General features: G+C 39.7%; 1 protein-coding gene and 30 non-coding genes across 36 annotated transcripts in view; all 31 read left to right on the top strand.

Annotated features, from left to right (window-relative positions):
• Window positions 1-17771, top strand: part of pnpla7b (patatin-like phospholipase domain containing 7b) — a 76474-nt gene that overhangs the window by 27013 nt on the left and 31690 nt on the right. The gene's annotated exons all lie outside the window — the stretch shown is intronic.
• trnak-uuu (transfer RNA lysine (anticodon UUU)) lies at window positions 255-327 on the top strand. Its single transcript has one exon. It is a non-coding gene; the product is annotated as a tRNA-Lys (tRNA).
• trnak-uuu (transfer RNA lysine (anticodon UUU)) lies at window positions 761-833 on the top strand. Its single transcript has one exon. It is a non-coding gene; the product is annotated as a tRNA-Lys (tRNA).
• On the top strand, window positions 1769-1841 carry trnak-uuu (transfer RNA lysine (anticodon UUU)). The gene has a single exon. It is a non-coding gene; the product is annotated as a tRNA-Lys (tRNA).
• Window positions 2275-2347, top strand: trnak-uuu (transfer RNA lysine (anticodon UUU)). The gene has a single exon. It is a non-coding gene; the product is annotated as a tRNA-Lys (tRNA).
• Window positions 2700-2772, top strand: trnak-uuu (transfer RNA lysine (anticodon UUU)). Its single transcript has one exon. It is a non-coding gene; the product is annotated as a tRNA-Lys (tRNA).
• Window positions 3206-3278, top strand: trnak-uuu (transfer RNA lysine (anticodon UUU)). The gene has a single exon. It is a non-coding gene; the product is annotated as a tRNA-Lys (tRNA).
• On the top strand, window positions 3706-3778 carry trnak-uuu (transfer RNA lysine (anticodon UUU)). The gene has a single exon. It is a non-coding gene; the product is annotated as a tRNA-Lys (tRNA).
• On the top strand, window positions 4205-4277 carry trnak-uuu (transfer RNA lysine (anticodon UUU)). The gene has a single exon. It is a non-coding gene; the product is annotated as a tRNA-Lys (tRNA).
• On the top strand, window positions 4711-4783 carry trnak-uuu (transfer RNA lysine (anticodon UUU)). Its single transcript has one exon. It is a non-coding gene; the product is annotated as a tRNA-Lys (tRNA).
• Window positions 5217-5289, top strand: trnak-uuu (transfer RNA lysine (anticodon UUU)). The gene has a single exon. It is a non-coding gene; the product is annotated as a tRNA-Lys (tRNA).
• trnak-uuu (transfer RNA lysine (anticodon UUU)) lies at window positions 5723-5795 on the top strand. The gene has a single exon. It is a non-coding gene; the product is annotated as a tRNA-Lys (tRNA).
• trnak-uuu (transfer RNA lysine (anticodon UUU)) lies at window positions 6229-6301 on the top strand. The gene has a single exon. It is a non-coding gene; the product is annotated as a tRNA-Lys (tRNA).
• Window positions 7578-7650, top strand: trnak-uuu (transfer RNA lysine (anticodon UUU)). The gene has a single exon. It is a non-coding gene; the product is annotated as a tRNA-Lys (tRNA).
• On the top strand, window positions 8084-8156 carry trnak-uuu (transfer RNA lysine (anticodon UUU)). The gene has a single exon. It is a non-coding gene; the product is annotated as a tRNA-Lys (tRNA).
• On the top strand, window positions 8590-8662 carry trnak-uuu (transfer RNA lysine (anticodon UUU)). The gene has a single exon. It is a non-coding gene; the product is annotated as a tRNA-Lys (tRNA).
• Window positions 9093-9165, top strand: trnak-uuu (transfer RNA lysine (anticodon UUU)). Its single transcript has one exon. It is a non-coding gene; the product is annotated as a tRNA-Lys (tRNA).
• trnak-uuu (transfer RNA lysine (anticodon UUU)) lies at window positions 9599-9671 on the top strand. The gene has a single exon. It is a non-coding gene; the product is annotated as a tRNA-Lys (tRNA).
• trnak-uuu (transfer RNA lysine (anticodon UUU)) lies at window positions 10098-10170 on the top strand. Its single transcript has one exon. It is a non-coding gene; the product is annotated as a tRNA-Lys (tRNA).
• On the top strand, window positions 10597-10669 carry trnak-uuu (transfer RNA lysine (anticodon UUU)). The gene has a single exon. It is a non-coding gene; the product is annotated as a tRNA-Lys (tRNA).
• Window positions 11103-11175, top strand: trnak-uuu (transfer RNA lysine (anticodon UUU)). The gene has a single exon. It is a non-coding gene; the product is annotated as a tRNA-Lys (tRNA).
• Window positions 11609-11681, top strand: trnak-uuu (transfer RNA lysine (anticodon UUU)). The gene has a single exon. It is a non-coding gene; the product is annotated as a tRNA-Lys (tRNA).
• Window positions 12114-12186, top strand: trnak-uuu (transfer RNA lysine (anticodon UUU)). The gene has a single exon. It is a non-coding gene; the product is annotated as a tRNA-Lys (tRNA).
• trnak-uuu (transfer RNA lysine (anticodon UUU)) lies at window positions 12620-12692 on the top strand. Its single transcript has one exon. It is a non-coding gene; the product is annotated as a tRNA-Lys (tRNA).
• Window positions 13123-13195, top strand: trnak-uuu (transfer RNA lysine (anticodon UUU)). The gene has a single exon. It is a non-coding gene; the product is annotated as a tRNA-Lys (tRNA).
• trnak-uuu (transfer RNA lysine (anticodon UUU)) lies at window positions 13629-13701 on the top strand. Its single transcript has one exon. It is a non-coding gene; the product is annotated as a tRNA-Lys (tRNA).
• Window positions 14135-14207, top strand: trnak-uuu (transfer RNA lysine (anticodon UUU)). The gene has a single exon. It is a non-coding gene; the product is annotated as a tRNA-Lys (tRNA).
• trnak-uuu (transfer RNA lysine (anticodon UUU)) lies at window positions 15142-15214 on the top strand. The gene has a single exon. It is a non-coding gene; the product is annotated as a tRNA-Lys (tRNA).
• Window positions 15645-15717, top strand: trnak-uuu (transfer RNA lysine (anticodon UUU)). Its single transcript has one exon. It is a non-coding gene; the product is annotated as a tRNA-Lys (tRNA).
• trnak-uuu (transfer RNA lysine (anticodon UUU)) lies at window positions 16151-16223 on the top strand. Its single transcript has one exon. It is a non-coding gene; the product is annotated as a tRNA-Lys (tRNA).
• Window positions 16657-16729, top strand: trnak-uuu (transfer RNA lysine (anticodon UUU)). The gene has a single exon. It is a non-coding gene; the product is annotated as a tRNA-Lys (tRNA).

Genomic DNA, 17771 nt, shown 5'->3' on the forward strand with positions numbered 1-17771 from the left:
GTCATCACAGGAATCCTTGAATCAAGTCAATAATCCTGCCAGTATAGATTTTTCCTTTGATTTAGACTCAACTTGGGCTGTGGGCCTGTTGTACAACAACTACCAAGAAGTACTTGTTTTTCTTTGCCATACATGCCCTTCATTAACCCAATTGTAAGAAGTGGTAATTTGTTGTTGTTGGAAGTCCTGTATATGTAAGTAAATGGAATTTGGACTTTTGTTCAATCTTTCATCGAACGGTTGTGCAACTCGAAGCCTGGATAGCTCAGACGGTAGAGCATCAGACTTTTAATCTGAGGGTCCAGGGTTCAAGTCCCTGTTCAGGCTATATATTCCTCTTATCGGACTTATATGGACAATACTATTAGGCAGGGTATTAAAAAACAAGTTCTGTACCACTGTCATGTCTTTGGATGCTTATATACCCTCAAAGTTATCCAAGATGGAGGTTTATAGGTGAGTTGAGTCATTTTTCACGCTGGATCTGTATCCTCTGAAGAGTGTATGTCATCACAGGAATCCTTGAATCAAGTCAATAATCCTGCCAGTATAGATTTTTCCTTTGATTTAGACTCAACTTGGGCTGTGGGCCTGTTGTACCACAACTACCAAGAAGTACTTGTTTTTCTTTGCCATACATGCCCTTCATTAACCCAATTGTAAGAAGTGGTAATTTGTTGTTGTTAGAAGTCCTGTACATGTAAGTAAATGGAATTTGGACTTTTGTTCAATCTTTCATCGAACGGTTGTAGAACTCGAAGCCTGGATATCTCAGACGGTACAGCATCAGACTTTTAATCTGAGGGTCCAGGGTTCAAGTCCCTGTTCAGGCTATATATTCCTCTTATCGGACTTATATGGACAATACTATTAGGCAGGGTATTAAAAAACAAGTTCTGTACCACTGTCATGTCTTTGGATGCTTATATACCCTCAAAGTTTTCCAAGATGGAGATTTATATGTGAGTTGAGGCATTTTTCACGCTGGATCTGTATCCTCTGAAGAGTGTATGTCATCACAGGAATCCTTGAATCAAATCAATAATCCTGCCAGTATAAATTTTTCCTTTGATTTAGACTCAACTTGGGCTGTGGGCCTGTTGTACCACAACTACCCAGAAGTACTTGTTTTTCTTTGCCATACATGCCCTTCATTAACCCAATTGTAAGAAGTGGTAATTTGTTGTTGTTGGAATTCCTGTATATGTAAGTAAATGGAATTTGGACTTTTGTTCAATGTTTCATCGAAAGGGTGTAGAACTCGAAGCCTGGCTCAGACGGAAGGGCATCAGACTTTTAATCTGAGGGTCCAGGGTTCAAGTCCCTGTTCAGGCGATATATTCCTCTTATTGGACTTATATGGACAATACTATTAGGTAGGCTATTGAAAAACAAGTTCTGTACCACTGTCATGTCTTTGGATGCTTATATACCCTCAAAGTTATCCAAGATGGAGATTTATAGGTGAGTTGAGGCATTTTTCACGCTGGATCTGTATCCTCTGAAGAGTGTATGTCATCACAGGAATCCTTGAATCAAGTCAATAATCCTGCCAGAATAGAGTTTTCCTTTGATTTAGACTCAACTTGGGCTGTGGGCCTGTTGTACCACAACTACCCAGAAGTACTTGTTTTTCTTTGCCATACATGCCCTTCATTAACCCAACTGTAAGAAGTGGTAATTTGTTGTTGTTAGAAGTCCTGTACATGTAAGTAAATGGAATTTGGACTTTTGTTCAATCTTTCATCGAACGGTTGTAGAACTCGAAGCCTGGATATCTCAGACGGTACAGCATCAGACTTTTAATCTGAGGGTCCAGGGTTCAAGTCCCTGTTCAGGCTATATATTCCTCTTATCGGACTTATATGGACAATACTATTAGGCAGGGTATTAAAAAACAAGTTCTGTACCACTGTCATGTCTTTGGATGCTTATATACCCTCAAAGTTTTCCAAGATGGAGATTTATATGTGAGTTGAGGCATTTTTCACGCTGGATCTGTATCCTCTGAAGAGTGTATGTCATCACAGGAATCCTTGAATCAAGTCAATAATCCTGCCAGTATAGATTTTTCCTTTGATTTAGACTCAACTTGGGCTGTGGGCCTGTTGTACCACAACTACCAAGAAGTACTTGTTTTTCTTTGCCATACATGCCCTTCATTAACCCAATTGTAAGAAGTGGTAATTTGTTGTTGTTGGAATTCCTGTATATGTAAGTAAATGGAATTTGGACTTTTGTTCAATTTTTCATCGAAAGGGTGTAGAACTCGAAGCCTGGATAGCTCAGACGGTAGAGCATCAGACTTTTAATCTGAGGGTCCAGGGTTCAAGTCCCTGTTCAGGCGATATATTCCTCTTATTGGACTTATATGGACAATACTATTAGTTAGGCTATTGAAAAACAAGTTCTGTACCACTGTCATGTCTTTGGATGCTTATATACCCTCAAAGTTATCCAAGATGGACAGTTATAGGTGAGTTGAGGCATTTTTCACGCTGGATCTGTATCCTCTGAAGAGTGTATGTCATCACAGGAATCCTTGAATCAAGTCAATAATCCTGCCAGTATAGATTTTTCCTTTGATTTAGACTCAACTTGGGCTGTGGGCCTGTTGTACCACAACTACCAAGAAGTACTTGTTTTTCTTTGCCAAACATGCCCTTCATTAACCCAATTGTAAGAATTGGGAACTCGAAGCCTGGATAGCTCAGACGGTAGAGCATCAGACTTTTAATCTGAGGGTCCAGGGTTCAAGTCCCTGTTCAGGCGATATATTCCTCTTATTGGACTTATATGGACAATACTATTAGGTAGGCCATTGAAAAACAAGTTCTGTACCACTGTCATGTCTTTGGATGCTTATATACCCTCAAAGTTATCCAAGATGGCGATTTATAGGTGAGTTGAGGCATTTTTCACGCTGGATCTGTATCCTCTGAAGAGTGTATGTCATTACAGGAATCCTTGAATCAAGTCAATAATCCTGCCAGTACAGATTTTTCCTTTGATTTAGACTCACCTTGGATTGTGGGCCTGTTGTACCAAAACTCCCCAGAAGTACTTGTTTGTCTTTGCCATACATGCCCTTCATTAACCCAACTGTAAGAAGTGGTAATTTGTTGTTGTTGGAATTCCTGTATATGTACGTAAATGGAATTTGGACTTTTGTTCAAGCTTTCATCGAACTGGTGTAGCACTCGAAGCCTGGATAGCTCAGACGGTAGAGCATCAGACTTTTAATCTGAGGGTCCAGGGTTCAAGTCCCTGTTCAGGCGATATACTCCTCTTATCGGACTTATATGGACAATACTATTAGGTAGGCTATTGAAAAACAAGTTCTGTACCACTGTCATGTCTTTGGATGCTTATATACCCTCAAAGTTATCCAAGATGGAGATTTATAGGTGAGTTGAGGCATTTTTCACGCTGGATCTGTATCCTCTGAAGAGTGTATGTCATCACAGGAGTCCTTGAATCAAGTCAATAATCCTGCCAGAATAGAGTTTTCCTTTGATTTAGACTCAACTTGGGCTGTGGGCCTGTTGTACCACAACTACCCAGAAGTACTTGTTTTTCTTTGCCATACATGCCCTTCATTAACCCAACTGTAAGAAGTAGTAATTTGTTGTTGTTGGAAGTCCTGTAAGTAAATGGAATTTGGACTTTTGTTCAATCTTTCATCGAACGGTTGTAGCACTCGAAGCCTGGATAGCTCAGACGGTAGAGCATCAGACTTTTAATCTGAGGGTCCAGGGTTCAAGTCCCTGTTCAGGCTATATATTCCTCTTATCGGACTTATATAGACAATACTATTAATAGGGTATTGAAAAACAAGTTCTGTACCACTGTCATGTCTTTGGATGCTTATATACCCTCAAAGTTATCCAAGATGGCGATTTATAGGTGAGTTGAGGCATTTTTCACGCTGGATCTGTATCCTCTGAAGAGTGTATGTCATCACAGGAATCCTTGAATCAAGTCAATAATCCTGCCAGAATAGAGTTTTCCTTTGATTTAGACTCAACTTGGGCTGTGGGCCTGTTGTACCACAACTACCCAGAAGTACTTGTTTTTCTTTGCCATACATGCCCTTCATTAACCCAACTGTAAGAAGTAGTAATTTGTTGTTGTTGGAAGTCCTGTAAGTAAATGGAATTTGGACTTTTGTTCAATGTTTCATCGAAAGGGTGTAGAACTCGAAGCCTGGATATCTCAGACGGTAGAGCATCAGACTTTTAATCTGAGGGTCCAGGGTTCAAGTCCCTGTTCAGGCGATTTACTCCTCTTATCGGACTTATATGGACAATACTATTAGGTAGGGTATTAAAAAACAAGTTCTGTACCACTGTCATGTCTTTGAATGCTTATATACCCTCAAAGTTATCCAAGATGGAGGTTTATAGGTGAGTTGAGGCATTTTTCACGCTGGATCTGTATCCTCTGAAGAGTGTATGTCATCACAGGAATCCTTGAATCAATTCAATCATCCTGCCAGTACAGATTTTTCCTTTGATTTAGACTCACCTTGGATTGTGGGCCTGTTGTACCACAACTACCCAGAAGTACTTGTTTTTCTTTGCCATACATGCCCTTCGTTAACCCAATTGTAAGAAGTGGTAATTTGTTGTTGTTGGAATTCCTGTATATGTAAGTAAATGGAATTTGGACTTTTGTTCAATGTTTCATCGAAAGGGTGTAGAACTCGAAGCCTGGATAGCTCAGACGGTAGAGCATCAGACTTTTAATCTGAGGGTCCAGGGTTCAAGTCCCTGTTCAGGCGATATATTCCTCTTATTGGACTTATATGGACAATACTATTAGGTAGGCTATTGAAAAACAAGTTCTGTACCACTGTCATGTCTTTGGATGCTTATATACCCTCAAAGTTATCCAAGATGGAGATTTATAGGTGATTTGAGGCATTTTTCACGCTGGATCTGTATCCTCTGAAGAGTGTATGTCATCACAGGAATCCTTGAATCAAGTCAATAATCCTGCCAGTACAGATTTTTCCTTTGATTTAGACTCACCTTGGATTGTGGGCCTGTTGTACCAAAACTCCCCAGAAGTACTTGTTTTTCTTTGCCATACATGCCCTTCATTAACCCAATTGTAAGAAGTGGTAATTTGTTGTTGTTGGAATTCCTGTATATGTAAGTAAATGGAATTTGGACTTTTGTTCAATGTTTCATCGAAAGGGTGTAGAACTCGAAGCCTGGATAGCTCAGACGGTAGAGCATCAGACTTTTAATCTGAGGGTCCAGGGTTCAAGTCCCTGTTCAGGCGATATACTCCTCTTATCGGACTTATATGGACAATACTATTAGGTAGGGTATTAAAAAACAAGTTCTGTACCACTGTCATGTCTTTGGATGCTTATATACCCTCAAAGTTATCCAAGATGGAGGTTTATAGGTGAGTTGAGGCATTTTTCACGCTGGATCTGTATCCTCTGAAGAGTGTATGTCGTCACAGGAATCCTTGAATCAAGTCAATAATCCTGCCAGTATAGATTTTTCCTTTGATTTAGACTCAACTTGGGCTGTGGGCCTGTTGTACCACAACTACCCAGAAGTACTTGTTTTTCTTTGCCATACATGCCCTTCATTAACCCAATTGTAAGAAGTGGTAATTTGTTGTTGTTGGAATTCCTGTACATGTAAGTAAATGGAATTTGGACTTTTGTTCAATCTTTCATCGAACGGTTGTAGAACTCGAAGCCTGGATATCTCAGACGGTAGAGCATCAGACTTTTAATCTGAGGGTCCAGGGTTCAAGTCCCTGTTCAGGCTATATATTCCTCTTATCGGACTTATATGGACAATACTATTAGGCAGGGTATTAAAAAACAAGTTCTCTACCACTGTCATGTCTTTGGATGCTTATATACCCTCAAAGTTATCCAAGATGGAGGTTTATAGGTGAGTTGAGGCATTTTTCACGCTGGATCTGTATCCTCTGAAGAGTGTATGTCGTCACAGGAATCCTTGAATCAAGTCAATAATCCTGCCAGTATAGATTTTTCCTTTGATTTAGACTCAACTTGGGCTGTGGGCCTGTTGTACCACAACTACCCAGAAGTACTTGTTTTTCTTTGCCATACATGCCCTTCATTAACCCAATTGTAAGAAGTGGTAATTTGTTGTTGTTGGAATTCCTGTACATGTAAGTAAATGGAATTTGGACTTTTGTTCAATCTTTCATCGAACGGTTGTAGAACTCGAAGCCTGGATATCTCAGACGGTAGAGCATCAGACTTTTAATCTGAGGGTCCAGGGTTCAAGTCCCTGTTCAGGCTATATATTCCTCTTATCGGACTTATATGGACAATACTATTAGGCAGGGTATTAAAAAACAAGTTCTCTACCACTGTCATGTCTTTGGATGCTTCTATACCCTCAAAGTTTTCCAAGATGGAGATTTATATGTGAGTTGAGGCATTTTTCACGCTGGATCTGTATCCTTTGAAGAGTGTATGTCATCACAGGAATGACATACACTCTTCAAAGCGCCTCTTCAAAGATTGTTCAATCTTTCATCGAACGGTTGTGGAACTCGAAGCCTGGATAGCTCAGTTAGCATTAGACTTTTAATCTGAGGGTCCAGGGTTCAAGTCCCTGTTCAGGCGATATATTCCTGTTATCGGACTTATATGGACAATACTGTTAGGTAGGGTATTAAAAAACAAGTTCTGTACCACTGTCATGTCTTTGGATGCTTATATACCCTCAAAGTTTTCCAAGATGGAGATTAACATGTGAGTTGAGGCATTTTTCACGCTGGATCTGTATCCTCTGAAGAGTGTATGTCATCACAGGAATCCTTGAATCAAGTCAATAATCCTGCCAGTATAGATTTTTCCTTTGATTTAGACTCAACTTGGGCTGTGGGCCTGTTGTACCACAACTACCAAGAAGTACTTGTTTTTCTTTTCCATACATGCCCTTCATTAACCCAATTGTAAGAAGTGGTAATTTGTTGTTGTTGGAATTCCTGTATATGTAAGTAAATGGAATTTGGACTTTTGTTCAATGTTTCATCGAAAGGGTGTAGAACTCGAAGCCTGGATAGCTCTAGCTCAGACGGTAGAGCATCAGACTTTTAGTCTGAGGGTCCAGGGTTCAAGTCCATGTTCGGGCGATATATGCCTCTTATTGGATTTATATGGACAATACTATTAGGTAGGGTATTACAAAAACAAGTTCTGTACCACTGTCATGTCTTTGGATGCTTATATACCCTCAAAGTTATCCAAGATGGAGATTTATAGGTGAGTTGAGGCATTTTTCACGCTGGATCTGTATCCTCTGAAGAGTGTATGTCATCACAGGAATCCTTGAATCAAGTCAATAATCCTGCCAGTATAGATTTTTCCTTTGATTTAGACTCAACTTGGGCTGTGGGCCTGTTGTACCACAACTACCCAGAAGTACTTGTTTTTCTTTGCCATACATGCCCTTCATTAACCCAATTGTAAGAAGTGGTAATTTGTTGTTGTTGGAATTCCTGTATATGTAAGTAAATGGAATTTGGACTTTTGTTCAATGTTTCATCGAAAGGGTGTAGAACTGGAAGCCTGGATAGCTCAGACGGTAGAGCATCAGACTTTTAATCTGAGGGTCCAGGGTTCAAGTCCCTGTTCAGGCGATATACTCCTCTTATCGGACTTATATGGACAATACTATTAGGTAGGGTATTAAAAAACAAGTTCTGTACCACTGTCATGTCTTTGGATGCTTATATACCCTCAAAGTTATCCAAGATGGAGGTTTATAGGTGAGTTGAGGCATTTTTCACGCTGGATCTGTATCCTCTGAAGAGTGTATGTCGTCACAGGAATCCTTGAATCAAGTCAATAATCCTGCCAGTATAGATTTTTCCTTTGATTTAGACTCAACTTGGGCTGTGGGCCTGTTGTACCACAACTACCCAGAAGTACTTGTTTTTCTTTGCCATACATGCCCTTCATTAACCCAATTGTAAGAAGTGGTAATTTGTTGTTGTTGGAATTCCTGTACATGTAAGTAAATGGAATTTGGACTTTTGTTCAATCTTTCATCGAACGGTTGTAGAACTCGAAGCCTGGATATCTCAGACGGTAGAGCATCAGACTTTTAATCTGAGGGTCCAGGGTTCAAGTCCCTGTTCAGGCTATATATTCCTCTTATCGGACTTATATGGACAATACTATTAGGCAGGGTATTAAAAAACAAGTTCTGTACCACGTTTATGTCTTTGGATGCTTCTATACCCTCAAAGTTTTCCAAGATGGAGATTTATATGTGAGTTGAGGCATTTTTCACGCTGGATCTGTATCCTTTGAAGAGTGTATGTCATCACAGGGATCCTTGAATCAAGTCAATAATCCTGCCAGAATAGAGTTTTCCTTTGATTTAGACTCAACTTGGGCTGTGGGCCTGTTGTACCACAACTACCAAAAAGTACTTGTTTTTCTTTGCCATACATGCCCTTCATTAACCCAATTGTAAGAAGTGGTAATTTGTTGTTGTTGGAATTCCTGTATATGTAAGTAAATGGAATTTGGACTTTTGTTCAATTTTTCATCGAAAGGGTGTAGAACTCGAAGCCTGGATAGCTCAGACGGTAGAGCATCAGACTTTTAATCTGAGGGTCCAGTTTTCAAGTCCCTGTTCAGGCGATATATTCCTGTTATCGGACTTATATGGACAATACTATTAGGGTATTGAAAAACAAGTTCTGTACCACTGTCATGTCTTTGGATGCTTATATACCCTCAAAGTTATCCAAGATGGAGGTTTATAGGTGAGTTGAGGCATTTTTTCACGCTGGATCTGTATCCTCTGAAGAGTGTATGTCATCACAGGAATCCTTGAATCAATTCAATCATCCTGCCAGTACAGATTTTTCCTTTGATTTAGACTCACCTTGGATTGTGGGCCTGTTGTACCACAACTACCCAGAAGTACTTGTTTTTCTTTGCCATACATGCCCTTCGTTAACCCAATTGTAAGAAGTGGTAATTTGTTGTTGTTGGAATTCCTGTATATGTAAGTAAATGGAATTTGGACTTTTGTTCAATGTTTCATCGAAAGGGTGTAGAACTCGAAGCCTGGATAGCTCAGACGGTAGAGCATCAGACTTTTAATCTGAGGGTCCAGGGTTCAAGTCCCTGTTCAGGCGATATATTCCTCTTATTGGACTTATATGGACAATACTATTAGGTAGGCTATTGAAAAACAAGTTCTGTACCACTGTCATGTCTTTGGATGCTTATATACCCTCAAAGTTATCCAAGATGGAGATTTATAGGTGATTTGAGGCATTTTTCACGCTGGATCTGTATCCTCTGAAGAGTGTATGTTATCACAGGAATCCTTGAATCAAGTCAATAATCCTGCCAGTACAGATTTTTCCTTTGATTTAGACTCACCTTGGATTGTGGGCCTGTTGTACCAAAACTCCCCAGAAGTACTTGTTTTTCTTTGCCATACATGCCCTTCATTAACCCAATTGTAAGAAGTGGTAATTTGTTGTTGTTGGAATTCCTGTATATGTAAGTAAATGGAATTTGGACTTTTGTTCAATGTTTCATCGAATGGGTGTAGCACTCGAAGCCTGGATAGCTCAGACGGTAGAGCATCAGACTTTTAATCTGAGGGTCCAGGGTTCAAGTCCCTGTTCAGGCGATATATCCTCTTGTTGGACTTATATGGACAATACTATTAGGTAGGCTATTGAAAAACAAGTTCTGTACCACTGTCATGTCTTTGGATGCTTATATACCCTCAAAGTTATCCAAGATGGAGATTTATAGGTGAGTTGAGGCATTTTTCACGCTGGATCTGTATCCTCTGAAGAGTGTATGTCATCACAGGAATCCTTGAATCAAGTCAATAATCCTGCCAGAATAGAGTTTTCCTTTGATTTAGACTCAACTTGGGCTGTGGGCCTGTTGTACCACAACTACCCAGAAGTACTTGTTTTTCTTTGCCATACATGCCCTTCATTAACCCAACTGTAAGAAGTAGTAATTTGTTGTTGTTGGAAGTCCTGTAAGTAAATGGAATTTGGACTTTTGTTCAATCTTTCATCGAACGGTTGTAGCACTCGAAGCCTGGATAGCTCAGACGGTAGAGCATCAGACTTTTAATCTGAGGGTCCAGGGTTCAAGTCCCTGTTCAGGCTATATATTCCTCTTATCGGACTTATATGGACAATACTATTAATAGGGTATTGAAAAACAAGTTCTGTACCACTGTCATGTCTTTGGATGCTTATATACCCTCAAAGTTATCCAAGATGGAGGTTTATAGGTGAGTTGAGGCATTTTTCACGCTGGATCTGTATCCTCTGAAGAGTGTATGTCATCACAGGAATCCTTGAATCAAGTCAATAATCCTGCCAGTATAGATTTTTCCTTTGATTTAGACTCAACTTGGGCTGTGGGCCTGTTGTACCACAACTACCCAGAAGTACTTGTTTTTCTTTGCCATACATGCCCTTCATTAACCCAACTGTAAGAAGTAGTAATTTGTTGTTGTTGGAAGTCCTGTAAGTAAATGGAATTTGGACTTTTGTTCAATCTTTCATCGAACGGTTGTAGCACTCGAAGCCTGGATAGCTCAGACGGTAGAGCATCAGACTTTTAATCTGAGGGTCCAGGGTTCAAGTCCCTGTTCAGGCTATATATTCCTCTTATCGGACTTATATGGACAATACTGTTAGGTAGGGTATTAAAAAACAAGTTCTGTACCACGTTTATGTCTTTGGATGCTTATATACCCTCAAAGTTATCCAAGACGGAGGTTTATAGGTGAGTTGAGGCATTTTTCACGCTGGATCTGAATCCTCTGAAGAGTGTATGTCATCACAGGGATCCTTGAATCAAGTCAATAATCCTGCCAGAATAGAGTTTTCCTTTGATTTAGACTCAACTTGGGCTGTGGGCCTGTTGTACCACAACTACCAAAAAGTACTTGTTTTTCTTTACCATACATGCCCTTCATTAACCCAATTGTAAGAAGTGGTGATTTGTTGTTGTTGGAATTCCTGTATATGTAAGTAAATGGAATTTGGACTTTTGTTCAATGTTTCATCGAAAGGGTGTAGAACTCGAAGCCTGGATAGCTCAGACGGTAGAGCATCAGACTTTTAATCTGAGGGTCCAGGGTTCAAGTCCCTGTTCAGGCGATATATTCCTCTTATTGGACTTATATGGACAATACTATTAGGTAGGCTATTGAAAAACAAGTTCTCTACCACTGTCATGTCTTTGGATGCTTATATACCCTCAAAGTTATCCAAGATGGAGATTTATAGGTGATTTGAGGCATTTTTCACGCTGGATCTGTATCCTCTGAAGAGTGTATGTCATCACAGGAATCCTTGAATCAAGTCAATAATCCTGCCAGAATAGAGTTTTCCTTTGATTTAGACTCACCTTGGATTGTGGGCCTGTTGTACCAAAACTCCCCAGAAGTACTTGTTTTTCTTTGCCATACATGCCCTTCATTAACCCAATTGTAAGAAGTGGTAATTTGTTGTTGTTGGAATTCCTGTATATGTAAGTAAATGGAATTTGGACTTTTGTTCAATGTTTCATCGAAAGGGTGTAGAACTCGAAGCCTGGATACCTCAGACGGTAGAGCATCAGACTTTTAATCTAAGGGTCCAGGGTTCAAGTCCCTGTTCAGGCGATATATTCCTCTTATTGGACTTATATGGACAATACTATTAGGTAGGCTATTGAAAAACAAGTTCTGTACCACTGTCATGTCTTTGGATGCTTATATACCCTCAAAGTTATCCAAGATGGAGATTTATAGGTGAGTTGAGGCATTTTTCACGCTGGATCTGTATCCTCTGAAGAGTGTATGTCATCACAGGAATCCTTGAATCAAGTCAATAATCCTGCCAGAATAGAGTTTTCCTTTGATTTAGACTCAACTTGGGCTGTGGGCCTGTTGTACCACAACTACCCAGAAGTACTTTTTTTCTTTGCCATACATGCCCTTCATTAACGCAATTGTAAGAAGTGGTAATTTGTTGTTGTTGGAATTCCTGTATATGTAAGTAAATGGAATTTGGACTTTTGTTCAATTTTTCATCGAAAGGGTGTAGAACTCAAAGCCTGGATAGCTCAGACGGTAGAGCATCAGACTTTTAATCTGAGGGTCCAGGGTTCAAGTCCCTGTTCAGGCGATTTACTCCTCTTATCGGACTTATATGGACAATACTATTAGGTAGGGTATTAAAAAACAAGTTCTGTACCACTGTCATGTCTTTGAATGCTTATATACCCTCAAAGTTATCCAAGATGGAGGTTTATAGGTGAGTTGAGGCATTTTTCACGCTGGATCTGTATCCTCTGAAGAGTGTATGTCGTCACAGGAATCCTTGAATCAAGTCAATAATCCTGCCAGTATAGATTTTTCCTTTGATTTAGACTCAACTTGGGCTGTGGGCCTGTTGTACCACAACTACCCAGAAGTACTTGTTTTTCTTTGCCATACATGCCCTTCATTAACCCAATTGTAAGAAGTGGTAATTTGTTGTTGTTGGAATTCCTGTATATGTAAGTAAATGGAATTTGGACTTTTGTTTAATGTTTCATCGAAAGGGTGTAGAACTCGAAGCCTGGATAGCTCAGACGGTAGAGCATCAGACTTTTAATCTGAGGGTCCAGTTTTCAAGTCCCTGTTCAGGCGATATATTCCTGTTATCGGACTTATATGGACAATACTATTAGGGTATTGAAAAACAAGTTCTGTACCACTGTCATGTCTTTGGATGCTTATATACCCTCAAAGTTATCCAAGATGGAGGTTTATAGGTGAGTTGAGGCATTTTTTCACGCTGGATCTGTATCCTCTGAAGAGTGTATGTCATCACAGGAATCCTTGAATCAATTCAATCATCCTGCCAGTACAGATTTTTCCTTTGATTTAGACTCACCTTGGATTGTGGGCCTGTTGTACCACAACTACCCAGAAGTACTTGTTTTTCTTTGCCATACATGCCCTTCGTTAACCCAATTGTAAGAAGTGGTAATTTGTTGTTGTTGGAATTCCTGTATATGTAAGTAAATGGAATTTGGACTTTTGTTCAATGTTTCATCGAAAGGGTGTAGAACTCGAAGCCTGGATAGCTCAGACGGTAGAGCATCAGACTTTTAATCTGAGGGTCCAGGGTTCAAGTCCCTGTTCAGGCGATATATTCCTCTTATTGGACTTATATGGACAATACTATTAGGTAGGCTATTGAAAAACAAGTTCTGTACCACTGTCATGTCTTTGGATGCTTATATACCCTCAAAGTTATCCAAGATGGAGATTTATAGGTGATTTGAGGCATTTTTCACGCTGGATCTGTATCCTCTGAAGAGTTTATGTCATCACAGGAATCCTTGAATCAAGTCAATAATCCTGCCAGTACAGATTTTTCCTTTGATTTAGACTCACCTTGGATTGTGGGCCTGTTGTACCAAAACTCCCCAGAAGTACTTGTTTTTCTTTGCCATACATGCCCTTCATTAACCCAATTGTAAGAAGTGGTAATTTGTTGTTGTTGGAATTCCTGTATATGTAAGTAAATGGAATTTGGACTTTTGTTCAATGTTTCATCGAAAGGGTGTAGAACTCAAAGCCTGGATAGCTCAGACGGTAGAGCATCAGACTTTTAATCTGAGGGTCCAGAGTTCAAGTCCCTGTTCAGGCGATATACTCCTCTTATCGGACTTATATGGACAATACTATTAGGTAGGGTATTAAAAAACAAGTTCTGTACCACTGTCATGTCTTTGGATGCTTATATACCCTCAAAGTTATCCAAGATGGAGGTTTATAGGTGAGTTGAGGCATTTTTCACGCTGGATCTGTATCCTCTGAAGAGTGTATGTCGTCACAGGAATCCTTGAATCAAGTCAATAATCCTGCCAGTATAGATTTTTCCTTTGATTTAGACTCAACTTGGGCTGTGGGCCTGTTGTACCACAACTACCCAGAAGTACTTGTTTTTCTTTGCCATACATGCCCTTCATTAACCCAATTGTAAGAAGTGGTAATTTGTTGTTGTTGGAATTCCTGTACATGTAAGTAAATGGAATTTGGACTTTTGTTCAATCTTTCATCGAACGGTTGTAGAACTCGAAGCCTGGATATCTCAGACGGTAGAGCATCAGACTTTTAATCTGAGGGTCCAGGGTTCAAGTCCCTGTTCAGGCTATATATTCCTCTTATCGGACTTATATGGACAATACTATTAGGCAGGGTATTAAAAAACAAGTTCTGTACCACTGTCATGTCTTTGGATGCTTCTATACCCTCAAAGTTTTCCAAGATGGAGATTTATATGTGAGTTGAGGCATTTTTCACGCTGGATCTGTATCCTTTGAAGAGTGTATGTCATCACAGGAATCCTTGAATCAAGTCAATAATCCTGCCAGTATAGATTTTTCCTTTGATTTAGACTCAACTTGGGCTGTGGGCCTGTTGTACCACAACTACCAAGAAGTACTTGTTTTTCTTTGCCATACATGCCCTTCATTAACCCAATTGTAAGAAGTGGTAATTTGTTGTTGTTGGAAGTCCTGTATATGTAAGTAAATGGAATTTGGACTTTTGTTCAATCTTTCATCGAACGGTTGTGGAACTCGAAGCCTGGATAGCTCAGTTAGCATTAGACTTTTAATCTGAGGGTCCAGGGTTCAAGTCCCTGTTCAGGCGATATATTCCTGTTATCGGACTTATATGGACAATACTGTTAGGTAGGATATTAAAAAACAAGTTCTGTACCACTGTCATGTCTTTGGATGCTTATATACCCTCAAAGTTTTCCAAGATGGAGATTTATATGTGAGTTGAGGCATTTTTCACGCTGGATCTGTATCCTCTGAAGAGTGTATGTCATCACAGGAATCCTTGAATCAAGTCAATAATCCTGCCAGTATAGATTTTTCCTTTGATTTAGACTCAACTTGGGCTGTGGGCCTGTTGTACCACAACTACCCAGAAGTACTTGTTTTTCTTTGCCATACATGCCCTTCATTAACCCAATTGTAAGAAGTGGTAATTTGTTGTTGTTGGAATTCCTGTATATGTAAGTAAATGGAATTTGGACTTTTGTTTAATGTTTCATCGAAAGGGTGTAGAACTCGAAGCCTGGATAGCTCAGACGGTAGAGCATCAGACTTTTAATCTGAGGGTCCAGTTTTCAAGTCCCTGTTCAGGCGATATATTCCTGTTATCGGACTTATATGGACAATACTATTAGGGTATTGAAAAACAAGTTCTGTACCACTGTCATGTCTTTGGATGCTTATATACCCTCAAAGTTATCCAAGATGGAGGTTTATAGGTGAGTTGAGGCATTTTTTCACGCTGGATCTGTATCCTCTGAAGAGTGTATGTCATCACAGGAATCCTTGAATCAATTCAATCATCCTGCCAGTACAGATTTTTCCTTTGATTTAGACTCACCTTGGATTGTGGGCCTGTTGTACCACAACTACCCAGAAGTACTTGTTTTTCTTTGCCATACATGCCCTTCGTTAACCCAATTGTAAGAAGTGGTAATTTGTTGTTGTTGGAATTCCTGTATATGTAAGTAAATGGAATTTGGACTTTTGTTCAATGTTTCATCGAAAGGGTGTAGAACTCGAAGCCTGGATAGCTCAGACGGTAGAGCATCAGACTTTTAATCTGAGGGTCCAGGGTTCAAGTCCCTGTTCAGGCGATATATTCCTCTTATTGGACTTATATGGACAATACTATTAGGTAGGCTATTGAAAAACAAGTTCTGTACCACTGTCATGTCTTTGGATGCTTATATACCCTCAAAGTTATCCAAGATGGAGATTTATAGGTGATTTGAGGCATTTTTCACGCTGGATCTGTATCCTCTGAAGAGTTTATGTCATCACAGGAATCCTTGAATCAAGTCAATAATCCTGCCAGTACAGATTTTTCCTTTGATTTAGACTCACCTTGGATTGTGGGCCTGTTGTACCAAAACTCCCCAGAAGTACTTGTTTTTCTTTGCCATACATGCCCTTCATTAACCCAATTGTAAGAAGTGGTAATTTGTTGTTGTTGGAATTCCTGTATATGTAAGTAAATGGAATTTGGACTTTTGTTCAATGTTTCATCGAAAGGGTGTAGAACTCAAAGCCTGGATAGCTCAGACGGTAGAGCATCAGACTTTTAATCTGAGGGTCCAGAGTTCAAGTCCCTGTTCAGGCGATATACTCCTCTTATCGGACTTATATGGACAATACTATTAGGTAGGGTATTAAAAAACAAGTTCTGTACCACTGTCATGTCTTTGGATGCTTATATACCCTCAAAGTTATCCAAGATGGAGGTTTATAGGTGAGTTGAGGCATTTTTCACGCTGGATCTGTATCCTCTGAAGAGTGTATGTCGTCACAGGAATCCTTGAATCAAGTCAATAATCCTGCCAGTATAGATTTTTCCTTTGATTTAGACTCAACTTGGGCTGTGGGCCTGTTGTACCACAACTACCCAGAAGTACTTGTTTTTCTTTGCCATACATGCCCTTCATTAACCCAATTGTAAGAAGTGGTAATTTGTTGTTGTTGGAATTCCTGTACATGTAAGTAAATGGAATTTGGACTTTTGTTCAATCTTTCATCGAACGGTTGTAGAACTCGAAGCCTGGATATCTCAGACGGTAGAGCATCAGACTTTTAATCTGAGGGTCCAGGGTTCAAGTCCCTGTTCAGGCTATATATTCCTCTTATCGGACTTATATGGACAATACTATTAGGCAGGGTATTAAAAAACAAGTTCTGTACCACTGTCATGTCTTTGGATGCTTCTATACCCTCAAAGTTTTCCAAGATGGAGATTTATATGTGAGTTGAGGCATTTTTCACGCTGGATCTGTATCCTTTGAAGAGTGTATGTCATCACAGGAATCCTTGAATCAAGTCAATAATCCTGCCAGTATAGATTTTTCCTTTGATTTAGACTCAACTTGGGCTGTGGGCCTGTTGTACCACAACTACCAAGAAGTACTTGTTTTTCTTTGCCATACATGCCCTTCATTAACCCAATTGTAAGAAGTGGTAATTTGTTGTTGTTGGAAGTCCTGTATATGTAAGTAAATGGAATTTGGACTTTTGTTCAATCTTTCATCGAACGGTTGTGGAACTCGAAGCCTGGATAGCTCAGTTAGCATTAGACTTTTAATCTGAGGGTCCAGGGTTCAAGTCCCTGTTCAGGCGATATATTCCTGTTATCGGACTTATATGGACAATACTGTTAGGTAGGATATTAAAAAACAAGTTCTGTACCACTGTCATGTCTTTGGATGCTTATATACCCTCAAAGTTTTCCAAGATGGAGATTTATATGTGAGTTGAGGCATTTTTCACGCTGGATCTGTATCCTCTGAAGAGTGTATGTCATCACAGGAATCCTTGAATCAAGTCAATAATCCTGCCAGTATAGATTTTTCCTTTGATTTAGACTCAACTTGGGCTGTGGGCCTGTTGTACCACAACTACCAAGAAGTACTTGTTTTTCTTTGCCATACATGCCCTTCATTAACCCAATTGTAAGAAGTGGTAATTTGTTGTTGTTGGAAATCCTGTATATGTAAGTAAATGGAATTTGGACTTTTGTTCAATGTTTCATCGAAAGGGTGTAGAACTCGAAGCCTGGATAGCTCTAGCTCAGACGGTAGAGCATCAGACTTTTAGTCTGAGGGTCCAGGGTTCAAGTCCATGTTCGGGCGATATATGCCTCTTATTGGATTTATATGGA

This window comes from Platichthys flesus, chromosome 3, assembly GCF_949316205.1.
Source record: "Platichthys flesus chromosome 3, fPlaFle2.1, whole genome shotgun sequence".
Taxonomy (NCBI): Eukaryota; Metazoa; Chordata; class Actinopteri; order Pleuronectiformes; family Pleuronectidae; genus Platichthys; species Platichthys flesus.